This window comes from Panthera pardus, unplaced genomic scaffold, assembly GCF_024362965.1.
Source record: "Panthera pardus isolate Hobbes unplaced genomic scaffold, ASM2436296v1 HiC_scaffold_22, whole genome shotgun sequence".
NCBI lineage: Eukaryota > Metazoa > Chordata > Mammalia > Carnivora > Felidae > Panthera > Panthera pardus.
Genome location: NW_026526788.1, coordinates 70,230,418 through 70,252,249, shown reverse-complemented (window position 1 = coordinate 70,252,249; position 21,832 = coordinate 70,230,418). Strand labels below are relative to the sequence as shown.

The 21,832-nt window shown below is 44.3% G+C and overlaps 1 long non-coding RNA gene across 5 annotated transcripts in view; it reads left to right on the top strand.

Annotated features, from left to right (window-relative positions):
- The window catches only part of LOC109272929 (uncharacterized), a 143,921-nt gene that overhangs the window by 15,901 nt on the left and 106,188 nt on the right, over window positions 1-21,832 (top strand). The window contains exon 4 of one of the 5 annotated variants that reach the window (XR_002082668.2): window positions 1,015-2,055. The exons of the other annotated variants lie outside the window; for them this stretch is intronic. This is a non-coding gene — a long non-coding RNA (uncharacterized LOC109272929). Of the gene's footprint in view, window positions 1-1,014; window positions 2,056-21,832 lie in introns of those variants that run through there. 5 annotated transcript variants of the gene reach the window in all.

Sequence of the window (21,832 nt, the reverse complement as noted above, 5' to 3'; positions counted from 1 at the left end):
CAGGGCGGACGGGAGCACTCTGACGCAGTGCCGATCAGAGTGCAAAATGGTTCCACCACGGAGCAGGCGAATGTGGCAGTGTCCCCCCCGAACCGCACACGAAGTCACTCTTTGACACAGATGGTCACTTGACTCTCCTTGCAACACATTTCCCTTTGGGTTCTAGGACAGCAACGTCTCTGGTTTTCCTCCGGTGTCACGGTTTGTGCCTTCGAACCTTCTTTGCTGACTATCCCTCTTCCGGCTGACCTCTTAAATTCTCACATGCTTGGGGCTCAGTCCAGGGCTGTCTTGTCCATCTCTGCCTGATCCGGAGGTCACCTCATCCAACCCCCTTGCCTATGTTTGTTATGTATGTATGTATGTATGTATGTATGTTTCGGCATGGTAAAATACCCATGAACATAAATTCCACCCTTTTAAAGCATACAGTTTAGTGGCATTTACTGCATTCACATTATGGTGCAACTGCGACCTCTGTCTGGTCCCAAAACATCCTCCATCACCCCAAGAGAAAACTCTGTACCCATTCAGCGGCCGCTGCCCATTTGCTCCTTTCTTAACCCCTGGCAACTGCTCGTCTGCCTTCTGTCTCTGGATTTGCTTATCGTGGATGTTCTTGTATAAATGGAACCATTCGCCTAGCGTAATGTTTTCAAGGTTCACCGTCCACTTTGTAGCGTGTATTAAGGCTTCGTTCCTTTCTGCGGCTGAATAGTATTCCGTCGTGTGGTTATTCCACATTTCATTTATCCATCCAGCTGTTGGTGGCCATTTGGGTTGTTTCCACCATTTGGCTGTTTTCAGTAGTCTTGCTGTAAATATTTGTGTACGAGTTTTATTTCCAATTCTCGGGGGTCTATACCTGGGAGTGGGATTGCTGGATCCTGTGGTAATTCTATGTTTAATCCAACTGCTTGCTTTTTTTTTTTTTTTTTTTTTTTTTAACATCCATAGACTGATGACTCCAAAATCTGTATCCCTGGCCTGATTTCTCCCAGCTTTCTCCTTCAGATCTCTTCTGGGATTCAGACGTCTTACAGTTGACTTGACTTATCCAGCACTGAGACTGTTAGTCTCTACTCCCTCCAGACTCCTCCTCCAGTCTTCCCAGCTCAGGAAATAGCACTGCCATTCACGTAGGTACTTGGGTGGAGACCCAAGGGCTCTCCCTCAGTTTGCCCCTTTCCACCTCTCCCCAGATGCAGTCCATCAGCAAATGCTGTGGGCTCTGTGTTTGCAACACGCTCACCTTTTCCCTGCTGCTACTTTGGTCCAAGCCACCATTGGTCTCCCACTAGACCCCCCCACAACAGACGCCGGCAACTTCCACTCCTGGCCCTAGAGTTTAATCTCTGCTCTGTAGCCAAGAGTGGCTTTTAAAAAGATATATATGACCTTAAAATAATAATTAGAAAAAAAGATCACTTAGCTTTTCCTGCTTCAACACCCCCAGTGGTTTCACATCGCAGTTAGAACTAAACCCAAACTTGCTTCTGTGGTCGCAGGCGTGTGGTAATCTGTTGGCTGCCTCCCCTTTCCTTCTATCTCCCTGGCTCTCTGTGCTTTACCACACTGGCCCCTTTGTCCCTTGAGCTGGTACCTGCCACAGGGACCCTGAACTTGCTGTCCCTCTGTCAGAAATTCCACGGCGGTTCTTTCTCACTCCTGAAGCTTCCCCTCAAGTGTTACCTCCTTAGGGGGTCCTTGTCTGACCACCCCGTTCCCCCAACTCAGCCAGTCTTGGTCTTATCATACCAATCTCTTTTTTTTTTTTCATTAATATATCACTGACATTCCACATCCTTGTATGGAATTACCTTATTTATATCTATGTGTTTATTTTCACTTTTTGGTGTTTGTGCCCTGCCTTCCTCCCCCTTTCCCCAAATATAAGCCCCACGGGGACAGGAATTTTGTCAGTATTCGTGGCTGTCTCTCCAGACCTTGGAGAACGCCTGGCATCTGTGAGGCACAGAGAAAGCATTCATTGGACGCTGTTGAAGGAGAAGAGTTCGACTCCCACCTGGTCCTGAATAAATCCTCTTGATCCACTACCATGGCTCATTTTTCTTCTCCTCCTCACCGACATACTTCTAGAAGGAGCAGATCATACCCAATGTATTTATCTAGTCATGATTCTTCCCCTCTGTAACCCTAAACAACCCAGCTTTTCCCCCCACTACCATTCAGAAGTGCTTCCTCAAAGATTTCCAGAAGAGTCAAAAGCAGTTGCCTTGTGCACTATGCCCTTTCTGTAGCATCTGACACTGTTAACCCTTGTTCACATTCATGAATCTCCCTTTGAAATGTTGTCCTGTCTTGGCATGACTTCTGGATCTACCAGGGGCATGGTAAACCTGGGAATGCATCCCGGAGTGTCTCGGGAATGTATTGGGGGCTCCAGCCATCATACCTGGTGAGCAGGCTGGCTCTTAACCAGATAGATAGTCCAGAACGATTGCTATGGGTCAGTGGCATGAACTCCCCATGAAAAGCGTCAAAGGGAAGCCGCTCAAAGCTCCAAAGCCCCTCACTTCATTCAGGTGGTAACTTGGCAGTGGTATATCATTCTGGGTACCCGACAGTCAGGGAAGGTGCCCTCCACCCAAGGGTACCTGCTCTGCGTAGATGTCTCTGGGCTGTCAGTTGGTCTTTTATCTACAAAGTAAGTAAGATCCTTTCTCTGTGCCTACGGAATCTTTTGATACATTCCCCTGGGTCAAAGTTGTATCCGCCACAGCTAGACACATGATGCTTTAAATCACAGCCCTTGTCTTGTTCCACTCAATTCCTACTTTGTGTGAGGGACATGGGGTTTGGGACTGCCCGTCCTCCCGTCTACTGGCTACATGACCTTGGACAGGTTAATGCATACCTTATATCCTCTGGCTCCACATGTGACAATTGAGCAGAACCACTAGGACCTCACGGGCACCTTGACTCTGTCACGAGGATGCCCAGAACATACAACCATCAGTGGCTCCCCATTGTCTTCTTAATTAGGTCTGGCATTCAGGCCCCCACCCCATGATTCTGGGTGGCTCCTTAGGATCCCACACAGGTTTTGCTGTCCCCGGCATACTGGGTCCTATGCCTTTGCTATGACCTTCCACTGCTTATGGGAGACCATCTTCCCCTTGAACTTTTCTTTGTTTTCTGGATTTTATTTTAAAAACAGCAACATGTATTAATTTAATAATCAGGAAAAAAAAAACCCCTCTCACCATTAACATTGTTTTGAATACCCACCCTTATGTCAAAAGCCATGTGTCCATAAACTCCTTCTGGATGACCCATCATCTATGGGCACTCAGACGTTTGAATCCGCTGGATCGGCCCTTAAAGTATACAATATCAAGTATGTATGGGAATATAATAAAAATATACAACCAACTGTTAGAGAAACAGAATGTAAAGTCAGAGGGCAGATCTTCATTTCCACTGTAGTAACTGGTGGCTATCAAACTGCTTTGCCCATGATTTCCATAAATATTTGTTTAATTGAATTATTAACCAATGCATGTAAGAACAAGGGGGACCTACATGCCTTGTCTCTTGTGAATAGAATAAAAATAACCCCATGTCATCCATCAGATTAACTGATAAAAGGTTTTGTTCTTTTGCCCCGAGAGAGGGCTAGAGAGAGACCATTTAGAAACTTGTCTTTTCCAAACCCAGCAGTTTAATGCCACTTGAATGGATGAAAAACACAGCAGTTATAATGACATATGAGTTCATATCTATCTTCTGCTTTCCAGCCATGAAAGATACTGGATGTAGTTTATGAGGGCCAGCTCTCACGAGGGGATGGGGTGCCGCCCTCAGTCCCTGCCTCGCAGAACAGTAATTGCAAAGGAATGTTTATCCAGGCGCAGACTCATTTTTCTGAGGCTTGCCATTCGCTCACTCACACTGCTGTGCGTGGTTTCACTCTACCTGCCTCCTACCTTATTTTGTGGGAGCAGTTTAATTATGAGGGGATGAGTTCTTTCTTAAAGATTTTTAATTCCTCCTGGTGGTTCATAAAAAGAGAGCTAAGTGTTGCCGTTTTAATCCTATTGATTAGAACAGAAGGCTGAATAAGACAAATTATCTACTGTTTACTTGATCATCTGTTGAAATTGTCGGTCCTCTTTAAACGGGAGCCAAAAATCCTCGATACATTTTTGGTGACTGTGATCATCATTCAACAGCTTTCTCTCCACACCTTCCTGTTGTGAAGTCTGTACAAATTCGGTGAGTTCCGGTCCAAAAGGAATTTGTAATTGAAACCAACAGAAAGGCCAGTGTTTCTCAACCAATTTTGCTTCCCTGGAGGACACTTGGCAATGTGTGGAGATATTTTCGGTTGTTGTGACTTTGGAGAGGGTGCCGCCAGCATCTGGCAGGTAGAGGGAGCCCAGGGATGCTAAGAGTCCTATCATGTGCCTAAGCAGCTCCACAACAAAGAATGACCTGACCCCACATTTCAACAGTCCTGAGGTTGAGAAACCCTGATATAAACATACGGCCTTAAATGCACAAACAGTTTAAAAATAGTGATAGATTGAGAAATGTCTACCTTCTATCTAGAAGGTCTAGACAAGAGATTGGAGGGAGGGCAGACAACTTGATGCCTATCAGAATAGCCCCAGGTGGCAGAGTTAACCACCTTTCTTTCAAATTGGAGCAGGCTTTGTGAAAGGGACCAGGAGGGCGCGTGTGTATGCTGGCCTAAAAGCACTCTGAGTTTTGGGAGCCTGGGTGGCTCAGTTGGTCAAGCATCTAACTCTTGATTTCGGCTCAGGTCATGGTCTCACGGTTCGTGGGTTCAAGCCCCTCACGGGGCTCTGTGCTGATGGCACGGAGCCTGCTTGGGATCCTGTCTCCCTCCCTCTCTCTCTCTCTCTGCCTCTCCCCTGCTCGCTCTCTACCTATCTCTCATAAATAAACATTTAAAAAAATTTAAAAAAATAAAATAAAATCGCTCTGAGTTTTAACCCCGGGGTCTACATCTGACAAAAATGCCAGTCATTTAGGAAACCATCGCTGCTCGCAAGCCCTTTAAATTGGGAGTGGTGGACTTTATTCTGCGATTATGAAATTACTCACAAAGGCCAGAAACAACTTCAAGTTCAGAATCATCTTGATTCATGGACCAAAAAGAAAAAGAGGAACCATTCAGCCAGCTCAAAGAAATTATTGCATCATTTCCTCGTGTGTGGTTCAGGTTAAAAATAACCTTTAATCCTCATCAAGAGTAAACTGACTTGTCCAAAAGAATTAGGAAATTACCTCAGAGCCAGGTTATAGGGTGGAGTGGAGAAGGGGCGATTCATCAAGGAAGAAATCACTTGCTATAGTTTAGGTTTAAAATTTCTGAATGACTGTGGAAAAGGTGGGGCTGAGGGGGTACAGATGTGAAGGGAGAAGGGGGAGGAAGAGTTTGCATGTGTTGGGTGGGGAGACACACGCGCACTACCTGGGGAGGAGGAGGCTGGCTAGAGTGTCTTAAAGTGTTGGGCAACTGGGTGTTCTTTTGTTCTCAGTCTTGGGCAGTCTGCCTTGGCCTTGAGTGCTCGCAGAGATAGACGGTAAACCACAAGCTCTGCGCCTATTGGGCCAATGATGAAACATGAGACAGGCCGGCCTTCGATGAGCCCGGGGGCATCTCAGCACCTCGGCGTCAATGCAACACACGGGGGACAAGAGCAGACATGTTCCTCGCTGGGTCACACTGCACAGGCTGCGAAGGAATGGGGAGGGATGGCGTATGTTGAACAAAGGAGGCTGTTTGACCTTTCCGATTAGCTGTAGATTTCAGCCGGCTGGCAGTCACTTCCAATTTGCCACTGTGTTAAAAACTACATAAAAGAAAAACCAAACAGAGGTGCTGTAAATGTGCCCCGAATTCACATTGAAGGCACTCAAATATAAGCAAAGATTGTCAAGGGCTGTGATGTCCTAGCTCACCGTCCCTCCAGTCTTGTAACTGGGGACACGACTTACTGCTCTGGAGGTAATCAACTAGACTCATTCTCCCTAGTCATTTGAGAAGCTGTGTGAATATGCATATTGTGGAAATTGGAACTTGAAAGATTAAGGTTTTTTTTTTTCTTTTGAGGTTACACTGTACTAAAGTCGAAGTAAATCTTCACATCTGATCTTGTTTGTTTTTGTTTTTTTTTTCAACTCAAAACCACAAGAACTCTGAGCATGGTTTTTAGTACATGAGCAATACCACAATATCCTGTGTCATAAGCAAAAGAAATGAGCAAGAGAAATACGGTTTTCTTAGAACTGCTTAACCCAAGTGGGAGAACAGAAAACACGCAGGCTCGACCCAGGTTTAAGTCCTCCCTCACCACTCACACCTAGATCCTTGAGCAATGCTCTTCGTTTCTCTGAGATTCAGTCATTTCATCAGTCGAACGGAAATAACATTCCTTACTTCCTACGACTCGAATGGGAAATGAAGAAGCTAATGTGTGTAAGAACCCTGCGTTTGGTGGGTGCTTAATGAATAGAATTTATGGTCATAGTTTTTTTTTTTTTTCTGTTAGAGAAGTACAGTGTCTCTAGGAGGCATTGTTCTGTCGGTGATTATATATCACATTATCTAATACGCAACAACCATGTAGTTACCAGTAGTCAGTTCAACAAATGCCAGTGCAGTTTTCATTAGTATCATCATCAGAACCCCCCTTCGAGGCACTCACAATACGGATTAAAACTTGCTCACCTGTTTGCGATTTCGATAAGCAGGGGGAAATTCAAAGATACCTGTGCATACGTAGATGAACGTCAACTGTTAGAACGATGCACCATAATGATTATGATATCATTTGGTTTAAAGGCTCGGGAGGTTTGGTCAGCAGAAGCAATAGCTCAAGGGAGATGCTGGGACTCCAGCCAATAACTTCTGACCTACAGACGGAGAAGAGACTCTGGGAACTGAAATGTCTCTTATCACATTTTAATTCAAAAAATAGACTCTTACACTCCAGAGCCAGAATCTATAAATGGAATAAGATATCAGGAAGAGTAGTTTTCAGGTGATAAATAGTACACTTGGCAAAGATCTTCCTACATGTGGCATCAGTGAAGCAAGGGGCTTTTTTTTCCCCTGCGTGTTCCTACCGTGTGTATCATCAAAACAGATGGATGTCTGGAACTTAATGATAATGCCACGGGTTTACGTAAGAGTTGTATACCAGGACACCTTGATATGTAGGATCTTAAAAGTGGGGAAACTTGTTGACTGGTCTATTCTCTTCATCCATCCATCTATCCACCTGTCACCCACCCGTCTCTCCACCCACCTATCTACCATCCCACTATCTACCGGCCCACCCATCCATCCATTCAACTAACATTAATTGAATGCACACTTTCTGCCAGACCCTGGGCTGGAGGCCAAGGCAACAAAGATGGAAAGGCTCAATTCTACTCCTCAAGGACCTTTCAAAGCACTGAGAGTTGGACACAGCCAAAAGGGAGATACGTTCAGAATTCAGTGAGTTACACATGCGTTGGGCACGTAGCCAACTTTTAGTAAATACCGAAGAAAGACAATAGAAACCAACCACAGGTGTGTGGGGAGACATGCCATGGCCAGCTCGCTCTCTGCATCATTTCTTTTGAGAATAAGGGACTTTGAGGCTGACTTTCCTCAATTCGGGGGGAATAACTGTAGCGAGTAGGTGGCTCTTGCCTCTTTCTGGCCCACGTTCCTCATCTCCAGAGAGAATGCTTCTGTGGCTTAAAGCCTTTCATGGAGAAAGTTCTCCCTAGCAGGCTGTCTTCACTGCTAGCGAGAGAGGGCCCTTTGCTGCGTGTTTCCTCACTGACGATCTTGGTAGAAGAAGCCTAGGAGTCACTTTCACGTTCGGCCGCTGAGTGGGCTGGACGGGGGCCATCTTTGTTACTCTCCCTTTATCTAATATGTGTGTACGGGGAAGCCAGGAATGGGTTTTTAGAAGAAATACTCGGAAAAGTTAAAAAAAAAAAATAGCACAAATGTCATCCCCAGTTGTGCCTTATGGCTCATTTCAGTTTGTCTCCTGTGCATTTTGCCAAGGACTTAGCCATGTATACTTGGGCTTTTTTGAACCAGAATTTCAAACTACATGGAAACTCTGGTGCCACTGTTGTTGTTGTTGTTTTAACAAACAAAAATTTGAATGTCACACTTGTCTGTTTTAAACATTAGCAAAACCGCAATTGACTTTCATAGAATTCTGAGTTATAATAACTTTCACCTACTTGGATTTGGTTTGCAGTTTTGGCATGAGCTGATGAGAGCTAAAATATTGTTCCGCTTTAAAAACTTTGTTTTCTGGTTTGGATTTGAGAGGTTCTGGAGGTTGGAGGTTTGAAAGGAATCATTACAAAACCCATCAGCATCAGTCAAATTACCGGGACCACGGGGGTACGTGGTGTTCCTTTCCAGCCTTATGGAAATTGTCTCATCAATTCTAATCTGGCCATTGTCACCGGGGCGAGGAATCAATCAAACCAACAAGTATTTATCCGGGACTTGTTACGCACTGAGCGCAGTTTCAGGGTACTATTTGGAAGAGGAGCAGGACAATGTGTAGATGTCTAAGGCACATTCCTTCATTATGGGAACGAGTATGAAGGAAAATCTCAATTGTTCTTCTCAAAATTCTGTCTACCTTGATCATTAGCTTTGAATAGATGTATGATTTTAGGTTACCAGGTTGAACATATCATAACTGCTCTGTACTTCCAACGCCCAATGAGTTATTTGGGAGAGTGAAAGCCCACAAACTTATTATACCAGTCTGCTATTTTCTTTTTTACAATTGCTGCTGATTTGGGCAGCATGGAAAGGACCCTGCCTCCCGTCTGCTGAAGAGCAGTAGGCAACAGTAGAGAAAGGGCTTCAAGGGAAATCTTTCCTCCCTGGGGTCCGGGCTGCTGAGTGAGCGGGGCAATGGTCAGCAAGGCCCTGCATGCCAGTTGGTAGCGTGTGGTCTTTCAGGACCACGAAGCAGACCAGCAGGCAGATAGATAGACACTGATGTTCTGTCCATAGTCACGGAAAAGGGGGCAGTGGCCAGGTTATGTAACAGTCTGACTTTAAGAGACGTTCAGACCCTTTTCCAATATAATAAAGCCACAGTTGGGAAGTATAAGGAGAACTTTCTCCTGTACCGTCCAGCTGTGGAGGCATTCAAAGCACCCGTGATTTTCCTAACGGCTCCATCAAGGTATCATTTGGCATAAAAGCCCACCCACCGTAAGCGCATGTTTCAACGAGTTTTAGTAAATTCATACAACCGTGCAGCCATCAGGATAATCCAGTTATAGAACACTCCCAGTATCCCCCAAGCCACCGCAGACCCCTCTGCGGTCAATCTCTTCTCCCACCTGCAGGCCCAGACAACCTCTCATCTGCTCTTTCGTCTGGAAATTTCACATAAGTGGAATCATACAGCATGTTTTCTTCTGCGTCTGGCTTCTTTCACTCTGCACCACGGTTTTAAGGTTCATTCATGTTGTTTCACGTATGGGTAATTCACTCCTTTTTATTTCTGAGGAGTGTTCCATCGTATGGCTAGACCACTTTGTGAATCTTGTCATCAGCTGATGAACATTTAGAGGGTTTCCAGTTTTTGCTATAATAACTCTGTTACTGAAAATTTTAAGTAACACGTGACACTCGTGGCGAACTGGCCATGGGATCCACTCCCGATTTTGGGTCATCATGTTGCTGCACCAGTTCTGAAATAGACTTCTATTGGGTGCACACGATATAAAACACGTTGGAAAGTGGGAAGTTATTAGGCAGATATTCTGCCCAGTTAAAACCTCAGTTGAACCCCATGGGCCAGGTCCTAGAGGTTTGGGATGAGTCAACTTTCTCCAAAAGCAAGAGAAATTCGCCCAAAGACACTCTCATTTTTTTTTTTTTTTTTTGGCCTCTTACTGCATCTGTTTTCTTACTCTGCAAGCACTTCCTGTCTCTAGCTACCCCCCCCACCCCCGACTTCATCATCCATGCATGCACAAGTATTTCATGGACCTTCCCTTGTGTTATGGTAGGTGCAGTAGTAGATATGAAAAGGAATCAAACATGAAGGTTTTAACCAGTCTTGCACGGGCCTCCAAGTCAGCTTTTTGAATATTTTTGACTGAGACCCGCAGTGAGAAATTCATCTTACTCTCTATAAATAACCAAAACGAAAGTTTCGTAAAATGATACTTAACATTACCACGTGTAGTGTGCTGTGTTATTTTCTATCTCATTAAAGAAGAGTCGACTGCAACCCACTGAATGAGTTTTGCCAACACTTGTGGGTTGCATCTTGCAATTTTAAAAAGAGTTTCACAAACTGTTAACACTGAAGGATAAAGAGGGAGAGGACGATGCTTACTTACCACCCTGGAGGACTAGGGCTTGGGAGAATGGTATGGGGGGGGTGACCTGGCGGTGGACGGTGTTAGAGCGTGGGTGGGAGGACCTTCTTAGGAACGCAGATGCCGCTCGGACCCTTGTTCATCTAGTTTCTTCCAGGGTTTGGACTTACCATCCCGGTAAGTCCTATGTGATGGAGAAGCCAGGCCCCTGTGGCTTGGCAGAGGTGGGTGGCCGAAGAAGTGACAGCGAGAGGAATTTTCCTTCCTTCCCAGCGAATAGAACAAGCCCAACCTCAAGCAAATGTGCCCTCAGTTATTTGAAATTTACTGCCCTTGGATTTGATAATACTTCTCTTAGAGGAGCTGAAATGCACGGGAACTGAGCAGATTTTATGATCTCCCTGGAAGACCAAACACTTAGGCTGTGTTTCCATCTCTTTCTGAATCAATAATTATCTTTGGCTTGTTTTTCTTTCCTCTTCGTCCAATCCTTTAAAAAATTCCTTCTCTAGCCTGTTTTCTTTCCGCTGTCTTTCTTATGAAATAACTACAGCTGGGCACTGGAACAAACCATCTCCTTTCAGTCAGTGCCACACGAATCCTTTATTTGGTCTCTTTATTAGGGGCTCCGTCCTTAAGTCTCGAGGGTGACAGGCGCTGTGACACAGGTGGCTTTCAGATAAGCAGGGCAGGAATTGTTTTTTTGTTTTTTTTTTTTAAAGCATTTATTGAGAAGTTATTCCTGACTAAGCATTTGACCTACTTTGTCTCATTTAATTCTCGGAATGAGCCCACGAAGAAGACCTCCTTGCCCCCATTTTCCAAAATTGAAATTGGGGCTCAGGGAGGTGAGCCTACCCGAGATCACAAAGCCGTTAAGTGGTGGAGTTGGAATTCCACCCCGACCCCGCTGACTCTAGAAGCATGGTACCAATGCAGCAAACATTCACCGAGAATCTATTATGTTCAGGCATCCTCCCTGTCCTGGGAGGTTCACGGCACGTACAGTGCAACCTGGACACAAGACGAGCTGGGAGCTATGGCAAGTCGGTCTGAGGGATCCGTGGGGGAGAAGCTGTGGGGGTGGAGGTTTATCTGTAGGAAGGGGAGAGCTCCTGGGGCTTTCTGAGCAGGGAGGTCATGTGGCAGGTGGAAGCTACATCTGGGAGCAGGCGGGAGGTGACGGGGGGAGGGGCGGGGGGCGTCTGGCTCAGGAAGGTGGAGTGGTTGGAGGGTGGGGGACAGGCAGAGAGGAATGCCATGAATGCGGGAGCCCGACCAGGCTTGATGGCTGATTCTGTCCAGGCATCAGATCATCCCGCTTGCTCCTCCCGCCGTCGTGGCTGACCGGAGCGACCCTCTCCCCGGCTCGTCTAAGATACCCCCTTTGGGAAAAGTCCCTGAGCCCTTGTTAGTCCTGAATTCTGCTCCTGGGAGAACCCCTGTTGCTTCTCGCCTCTGGCTGCTGCCGGATTTGGCTAGAGGTCTGTTCCTTGGGTATCCTGAACTCATTAGTGTGTGACAAGTTTAACTGCTCTCCACCACAACAAATTATTTCACATTTTCCCCAGTTGCGTTTTACGTGATTTGGGAGCCTGTGAGTTTTCCTCGCATTGGACCAAGTTCCACATCGCGCCCTGCAATATGGTGCCCCCATCTGCCGCTGTTTCCTACAGCATTTAGCCTAAAAAACCTTGAGTAAAGCCTTCCACGTTGGTGGATTCCCATTTTCAACATTTTCCTCCAGCTTTGTCATTTCCTCCACCCGAGACGGAATCTTGTGTTTCAAAAACACAGGGCTCAGGCTGGCACCGCCCGTGCCTGTGACCTCGGTCATTTCTGTCCCTCCCTGTGTTTGGCTGCACAGCCCTTCCAGCCACGGTTGCTCACCGGCCTCTTGGTCTTTGGGAAAGAGGTGAAGTTGTCACAGCACCTCCTAGCCCTCTGCAACTGGGAAAGGTCGGGATTAAAAAAAAAATTTTATTTAACGTTTATTTATTTTTGAGACAGAGAGAGACAGAGCATGAACAGGGGAGGGTCAGAGAGAGGGAGACACAGAATCTGAAACAGGCTCCAGGCTCCGAGCTGTCAGCACAGAGCCCGACGCGGGGCTTGAACCCACGGACCGTGAGATCATGACCTGAGCCGAAGTCGGCCGCTTAACTGACTGAGCCACCCAGGCACCCCGGTTGGGATTTTAAAGTTACAAGTTAAGGCAACAGCTCTAGCAGTCTGGGCCAGTGGTGCCTCTGAGAAACAGCGTAATGCAGCGATCCCTTTATCTTCCAATAATTTTCGAACTGAGACAAGCAACCGGGAAAAGCCAGGATTGGCGAGTAGAAATGGGGCCCACTGGCTGTGAGACCTAAGGGGAGCTGACTTAATGGTCTTGGGACCTCGGCTTTGTTGTGTCTAAAATGGGTTCAGAGATCACCACTGCCTCCTAGATGGGCACCATGGCTGGATGAGCTAAGATTCACACCTGGCACAGGTGGGCATGTCCTCATTTTCTTCGCCTTGTTTGCTTTCGTGCCTTCGGCTTGGTTGGTCCCTTACCTCCCCTGAGGCAGAATAGCACAGTGGTTAAGAATGTGGCCTCTAGGGTCAGACTGTAAGCGTTTGGATCCTGGCTCTGCTTCCTCGTTTATGTGTGACTTTGGGCAAGTTGGCTTCAAAGCACCCGTGCCTCGGTCTGCCCACAGATATCGGGGCTGTTGTGGGCATGAAGGGAGCTGATCTTTGCAGTCCTTGAATGCCAAGATTCTTTGGAGCCACCAGCTGGTCAGGGGAGCAGGCCTTTGGTCGTCTTCCCTTTTCTTGCAGTTGCTTATTCCTTCTCTCCGATGAAAGACCCAACACAACTTGGAATTCAGCGCCAGCGAAGACCTGCCGTGAGTCTGGGCTTCTATGTGTGACTTCTGAGAACGCCATAGAGCTCTAGAAGCTTTGGAAGCTTTACTCTTCTCTTGGACACATTTCCGGTGGTGGTTAAGCTTTCTGAACAGGCCAGTTCCTTCAAAAGAAAAAAAATTTAGAGAACTTTTTTTTTTTTTAATTTTAAAAAATGATGGTAAAGTATATGTCACATTTGACATTACACAATTTGACATTTCAGCCTTATTTCAGTGTACAGGTCAGTGGCATGAAGTACATTCCCGTCGTTGTGTGACTGTCACCACCATCCAGCTCCAGAACTTTTTCGTCTTGTAAAACTGAAACTCTGTGCTTGTTAAACGCTGACTCCCCGTTCCGCTCTCCCTCTGGCTCCAAACACCCGCCATCCTGCTTTCTGTCCCTGTGAATTTGACGACTCCGGGTACCTTCTGCCAGTGGAATCATACAGTATTTGTCCTTTTGTGTCCGGCTTCTTTCACTAGGCAAGGTTCACCCATGTGGTAGCAGGTGTCAGATTTTGCTTCCTTTTTCCAGGCCGAGTAATATTCCATTGTGTGTGTATCTACCCCATTTTGCGGATCCCTTCCCGTCAGTATATATATGTGTTGCTTCTACTTCTTGGCTGTTGTGGATAATGCTGTGAAGATGGGTGTGCAGATCTCCCTTTGAGACCCTGCTTTCAATTCTTTTGGGTCTATACCCAGAAGTAAGGTTGCTGGATCGTAGGGTAGCTCTATTTTTGATTTTTTTTTTTTTTAAGGAACCTCCGCAGTTTTCCGTAGTGGCTACTCTAATTTTACAACCCCATCAATAGGGCACAAGTGTTCCAACTTCTCCACAACATCACAGACGCCTGTCACTTTCTGTTGTTTTCTTTTTTTTCAGAGCAGCCATCCTCATGGGTGTGAGGTGATAACTCGTGGTTTTTGATTTACATTCTTCTGATGATTTCGTGGTGTTGGGCATCTTTTCATATTCGTATGCTTGTTGACCATTTGTAGATCATCTTTGGACACAAGCTTATTCAAGTCCTTTGCTCATTTTTACATCAGGTTATTTGGTTATTTCATTGCTGAGATATAGGAATTCTTTAGATATTCTGGATGCTATCCCCTTATGAGGTACATGATTTGTAAGTCTTTTCTCCCATTCTGTGGGCTGCTTTTTCACTTTCTTGTCTGTACGTTTTGACACACAAAGCTTATCGAGTTTGATATAGTCCCATTTGGCTGTTTTTCTAAGTAACTTCATATGAAGACAAAAAGAAGTATGGCTATTTCCCCCGTGTACATGTACATATCATATTCTAAATAAACTTTTATTTAAAACATTTTTAAGTTTGTTTATTTATTTTGAGGAAGAGAGCAAGCAGGGTAGGGACAGAGAGAGGGGAGAGAGAGGGAATCCCACGCAGGCTCTGCACTGATGCAGGGCTCGAACTCACAAACCATGAGATCATGACCCAAGCCAAAATCAAGAGTCAGGTGCTTAACTGACTGAGCCACCCAGGTGCTCCTCTAAATAAACTTTTAGCAGTAAGTTAAGCGGTGGAACAAATCTATAATAATAGTAAATAATAATAATAATAATAATAGCAAATTATAACATCTCCATATCATTTCATTTGGTGCAAGAGAAAAATGGTCATGATGCTCATTATAGAGTAGTCAGAAATTGAGCTGAACAGGGCAGGGGTTAAGTACAGTTTCTGTAGTCTGGGTTCTGGGTCCAGGCCCCACCCCCCTCTTGGCCGGTTCATCTGAATGCTTACCCAGTTCTCTGAGCCTTAATTTCTCATCTTTAAGATGAGATGATAACAGCTTCTGTGTTCTCTTGAGAACTAGGTGTGCCAGTGTCCGCTGAGTGCCCGAGAGAGGACCTGGCATGAAGTAAGAACGGGCTCAGTAATCCACGGCCGTTGCTCTTCTAATCCCACCCTGACCAAGGTCCCCTGCTATTTCAGAAGTTTCCATTTGAAAAGGCATGGTGGCAAAACTATAGAGACAGAGAAAAGGTCATTGGTCTCCAGCGGTTCAAGTAGGGGTGAGGTGAACAGGCGGAGCACAGGGGGTTTGGAAGGCAGGGAAACGATTCTGTGCGATAACAGTGGGTACAGGACATTTTGCATTTGTTAATATCTACACAATGGGCAACACACACACAAACGAACCCTCATGTGAACTCTGGACATCTGTTAACAATATCGTGTTGGGGCACCTGGGTGACTCAGTTGGTTGAGCGTCCAACTCTTGATTTCAGCTCAGGTCATGATCTCACGGTTCCTGAGATCGAGCCCTGCATTGGGCTCCATGCTGACAGTGCAGAGCCTGCTTGGGATTCTCTCTCTCCCCCTCCCTCTGCCCTTCCCCTTATCATGCTCTCCCTCTCTCTCTCAAAAGTAAATAAGTAAACATTTTTAAAAATATTGTATTAATATTGGTTCATCACTTGTAACACACGTGTCACACTAATGCAGGATGTTACTAATAGGAGACACTGTGTATGAGGGGAGGGGTAGTGCTGTACTCTCTACTCAATTTTCTTGTAAACCTAAACTGCTCTAAAAGATAAAGTCTGTTAATGTTTTTAAGAAGGCGTGGTAATCCACAAGACAATGTGCTGTCCCACCTCATTCCCTCCATCGTGGGGGAAACAGCTCTTCCCAGGGTACCTGCCAATGGGTGTTGTCTTGAAGTTCTCCCATCACCTGATTATCTGCCTCCCCCATTTTATCCTTCACTAAGTTTCCCTCCTAAGGCACCATCTGTTGGGAAGGGAGTTTTGAATGGATCTGTCATCTCCTGACAAAGAAAGACAGGAGTGTCCTCTCCTTCCTCAGACACTAATGTGAACAGCCAAAGATGGAGGGGCTGGGGCGAACAGTGAGAGCATTCATGACTTAACCCTTGGCTTCCGTTTCAAACCGAGGAATTCATTGGTAATAGGTTCTTGTCCTAATTACAAGCCATCATCTCTTACTGGCTGCGCTACAGGTCAGAAGTAGCTTGTAAATAATAATTAAAATCTCATGCTTCCCAAGGGTATTTGGGTCCCCCCTAGGCTGACTCTAGGGGTTGCCCTTCCATGCTGTGCTGTTCGGCTTCCGTCCATGCTGATCACTCTAAAAGCAATGGTTGCCATTTTTCTTTTTGAACCAAATGAAGAGATGGGGGAGAGGCTATAGCTTACATTTAATGCTAGGGAGACTAGTAAACAGCACATCCATATAGAAATATTCTGGACCAAGCAAGTTTGCCTTGCTTAGGTCAGTGTTCAAACTTTGAAACTGAAGTGCAATCACAAGCTTATGAACTATTCTCAGCATTGGACGCGCCACCATCATATCAACCTTGAATGGTGCCTTTTGAACATTACAGCTGCACTACCCTGAAAGACAAAGATGTCAAGCTAAAGGTAAATAATATCAAGTGTAGAATACTCTTGTATTTGTGTTTGAGAGATGACAAACACAATGTCATCGGCCCTATGGCCACAGCTGATTGGGTCACAGGGGCTCCTGACCTCAGAGAACAAATGCTGGATGGGGACAGAGAAGCTGGAGTTTACTGGGGGCCCCTGGAGCCCTAAGGTCATGTGAAGATGACGGTTGGGCATGTGTCCTGGGAAGCGAGCTGCTTAGCTTGGGGGTTAAGTGCCTCACACAGGGAAGGCAGACGTGCAAGCAGAGGCAGAGACAGGACTACACTGCCCCAGAGAGAGGGACACGGACAGGGTAGCAGCCTGACGCCTCTCCAGTTCCCTGGGGGCCCACTGAACTTCCTGTACTAGGATCCCAGGAGGGGCCCCCTTTGCCTTATAATAACCTCCTTCTATAATAACTTCCCTGCTTTTTGAGAATCATCAATATCTGTTCCTGCCACCAAATACTCTGGGTAAAGAGCACTCTGATGCTGAGTGTCTGTCTGTCCCATCAAAAGCAGACGTCTTTAAAATTTTTTTTAATGTTTATTTTTGAGAGAGAGAGCAAGCATGAGCAGGGGAGGGGAAGAGAGAGGAGACACAGAATCCAAAGCAGGCTCCAGGCTCTGAGCTGTCAGCACAGAGCCTGACGTGGGGCTCGAACTCACAAACCATGAGATCATGACCTGAGCCGAAGTTGGACGCCTAACCAACTGAGCCACCCAGGTGCAGCCAAAAGCAACATCTTTAGCAATGCATTTCAAAAATGGGCAAAGGACTTTTTTTTTATTTTTTAAATATTTATTTATTTTGAGAGAGAGAGAGAGAGAGAGAGAGAGAGAGAGAGAGAATCCCAAGAAGGCTCTGTGCTCTATCTCAGGAACTGTGAGTTCATGACCTGAGCCGTAATCGAGTCAGACACTTAACCAACTGAGCCACCCAGGCACCTGGAGCAAAGGACTTTAATAGACATTTCCTCAGAGAAGATATACAAATGGCCAATGAGAATATGAAAGAATCCTCGATGTCATTAGTCGTTAGGAGAATACAAATCAAAACCACAATGAGATACCACTTCATACCCATTAAGATGGCGATTATTTAAAAAAAACAAAAACCAAAGAAGAAGAAGAAGGAATATAACAAGTGTTGATGAAGACAAGCAGAATGGGAACCGTCCCAAGTTGCTGGTGGGGATCTAAAATGGCACAATGCTGCGGTGGTTCCTCAAAAAGTTAAACTTACCTTATGACCCAGCAATTCCACTCCTAGGTGGATACCCATAAGAATTGAAAGCAAAACCTCCAACAGATACTTGCGCCAGAATGTTGAAGTATGTGAATTATTGCAACATTATTCACAATAGTCAAAAGGTAGAAATAACCTAATATTCATCAATATGTTTTGTGTGGATAAACAAAAGTGACACACACACACACACACATGCGCACACACACACACACACACACACACACACACACACCGGACTATTATTCAGCCTTTAAAAAGAATGAAATTCCAATACATGCTACACCATGGATGAACCTTGAAAACATGCCTGCTGAAAACATGCCAGATGCGGAAGAACAAATGTATGATTTCACTTACAGGAGGTACCTAGAGTAGTCACATTCACAGAGACAGAAGGAGGGTGGTGGTTGCCAAGGGCTAGGGGGAGACTGAAGAGGGGAGTTGTTTAATGGGTGTAGAGTTTCAATTTGCAAGATGAAAAAGTTCTGGAGATGGCTGGTGGCGATGGTTGCACAACAGAGTGAATGCATTTAATGCTACTGGATTATATACTTAAAAATGGTTAAAATGGCAAACTGTATGTTACGTATGTTCTGCCACCATGAAAACAAACAGATAAACAAAGGGCAGTGGAGAGCAGATTCCTTTCTTCCCTTCATCGTTTTACTATGGTCACTGAGCATCTGGCAAATGCCACTTGATGCTTCTGTGTCACGAAGGTCTGTGCTGCTGGATGTAGGTGAGACGTAGCAACGCGATAAGAGGGCGCTGTTGCCTGACCTGTGTTATAACCAGAATTGTTCCAGACCCAGTGGAGTCAAGTCCTAAACTGGTGACCAAATGAAGGATGGTTTTGAGCTTTCTCCGTGGAGCTGCTCCCGCTGAGACCACTCAGGTCTAAATCTTCGATGGACGCACTCTTCTGAAACTTCTTCCTAATTCTGTGGTCTTTACTTATGATGGTAGTAATTTTTCCCACGCTGAACACAAAGTTTCCCCCCGGGGTTGTTAAAAATAAGTTAGGAAGAATGTTCATCACAGAACTATTATAATAATGGAAAACTAAAAACAATCTGAGTGTCTAAGGTAGGGGTACAGTTAAGTTCATCATGGTATATCCATACAATAGAATATTATACAGCCATTAAAAAAAATCACATTCCTAAGGATATTCAAGGATATGAGGAAATGCTCACAATATAATGTTAAGTGAAAAAGCAGGATATGAAACTGGATATTCATCATGGTTCTGATTTTTTAAGACCATATCTGTATAGAAAACGATTTTAAGGAAAAAGACTAAAATGTTAATTTTATTATTATTCTTTTTCATGCTATATGATTATTTCAGAACAGAACAATTATAGGTAATTTGACTTTTTTTCTTTATACTTTTCTTTTTTTCCCCCTGTAAGGCACAATGTAAGTTGTTTTTATATTCAGGAAAATTGAATGTTACTAGTTTTCTTAAAAAGAAAGTGGGGATGGGTTACTTTTGGGGCATAGATGGAGTCGAGCATAGTACTGTCAGGATGGTTTCAAAGGCCCAGAAGTCCTGGACCGTTGGCCCGGGTCTGCGGTTGTCACGTATATTAAGAGCATTTGCTGAGTGCCAGGTTCCAGTCCACTCCTCCTGGAAACATCAGCTTGGTGCATCATTTATTTTGTTGGTCAACAGCTGGAGTTGGCAACGCAGCCCTCTGCCCATCTCGCTAGATTTTGTGTCTGACTTTAATCACTCACCGTTGTATTGACACCTTTTCTCTAAATGGAGGTTTCATTACCTGTCCCCTGCACTGATCCCAAGTTCCATAGACCCTTCCACTCATGAGCCCCCAGCAGCCCCTGTTTTCTAAGGCTTTAGAGTTCCTGACTGCTCGCTCAAAAAGATGAGTGATTCATGCTTGGAATATTCCAGTGCTTGTTTATAATCTTCAAGACAGTTATTTGGGGGAACTTTGAATTCATCTTGGTTTGAGTTTGGCGGAAAGGAAGAGATTCCTCTTCTTCCCCCATAAAATATGTTCCCAGCTTGCTATTGTATGGAATCCTTAAACCACAAACAAAATAAAAGCCAGTGACATACTTCCTGGTGTTAGCATCACAGGCACTATTATAAAAGGAAAATTAGGTCAGCAATTCAATACAAGTGGTGTTTTGTACTGCCCGTTACCATCTTCTTGATGAGAACAGTGCTTCAGAGTCTGCGGGAATTGTTACATTTGTGTTTCATAAATATAAACCCTGTCATTGGCCTAAGCATCTTCTCTTTTGGAATATTTAGAATATATAGTATAATTTTTGTATCTTTGGTACTACACGAATCAATGTGGGATTGTGTAGCAATAATTTAACTCAAAGTTATTAAAATCTATCATCACAAAGTAAGATACTTGTTCGCAGTAACTGAAGAATACTGTTTTGTTTTGTTTCGTGTTTGATAATAATGGTAGTATGTTCTTGGGCATTCTTTCTAAAAAGCCACCATGTCCAGGAAAAAGCACCATATTCTTTGAAGACTTTGGAAAAAAATCACTTTCCTTAGCCAACATGGAAGCAACTGGGCCATTAAAATGATTATCTACTTTGAAAACAGAGACTCTACAAGATTGAACTGTAAAATCGTCTTACAGAGCAACTTAAAAGAGCAAAACCTTAAAATAAAGACTAATCTAGAACACTTGTTAGAAAGAGCAGCCAATGTCATCAAATTCAGTTCTACAAGCACAATGCACCCTTGAGAGTCTTGTTTGACATTGTTGAATATTGAGACTGTTTGGACACAATTATGGCTATTGTTGGTCACAGCTCTGGCATGACACTGAACTAACAACATGCTCGGGATGTCATTGTCTCAAGGTCAAGTTCAGACCATACCAGAAAGCTTAGCTATAGCTGAGTGGGTGACAAGAAGCGAGTACAAGATCAAGACTGTTTACTATGGTGATTGAACACCTCCATTGTAAGAACATAATTTTTAGTCAAAGTGGCATTTTATTTATAAGTGGGGACTCGATCTAAATATTTAAAAATTTAAAATAAATGGATACCCAGTCGGGAGAGGCTGTGAAATTCCTCTAACAAGTGGTGCTGTGTCTTCTGAAAACAGCCAGGGAAACCCCCAAAGGCACACAAAATATCTAGCCTTGAAGTGGTGACCTCCTTGCTAAAATTAAATGTCCATTATAGAGGCTGTGCAAAGAAAGTAATTACAAATAAACACATGTATAAAAGTTTTAGGAATATAATCCACCAGGTTATAACCGTGAGCTGTTTCGTCAACTTTTGTTAAGTGGTTTTCGTGTCATTAAAAAAAAAATCTAAATATTTATGATGGCATTTAACAAAATAGTAGTGATCTATTGATTTTAAGTTAACGTGCTAAATCCTTCTTTAAAAATGGGAAAAGGGAGTAATTTAGGGAAAACAGCATATTATTATTGCTTTTAGCAACTTTATTGAGTTGTGATTCATATATCATACAGTTCATCCACTTAAAATGTACAATTCAGTGGCTTTTAGTATATTTACAGAGTTGTGCAGTCATCACTATGGTCAATTATAAAATATTTACATCAAAATAAAGAAACCGTATATCCCTTAGCTATCACCGTCTAATCCCTCCCTTCCCCCCGCATCACTTGTAGCCTTAGGCAACCACCAGTCTACTCTCTATTTCTATAGATTCACCTATTCTGGACATTTCATCCAAGTAGAAATAATACAATAATATGTGTTCCTTTCTGACTGTCTTCTTGTACTTGATTTATTGTTTCCAAGTTTCGTCCATGTTGTAGCACGTAGAAGTATTTCATTCCTTTGTATGATTGAATAATATTCCATTGTATGGATATATCACGTTTTATTTATCCATTCACCAGTTAATGGACAGGTGGGT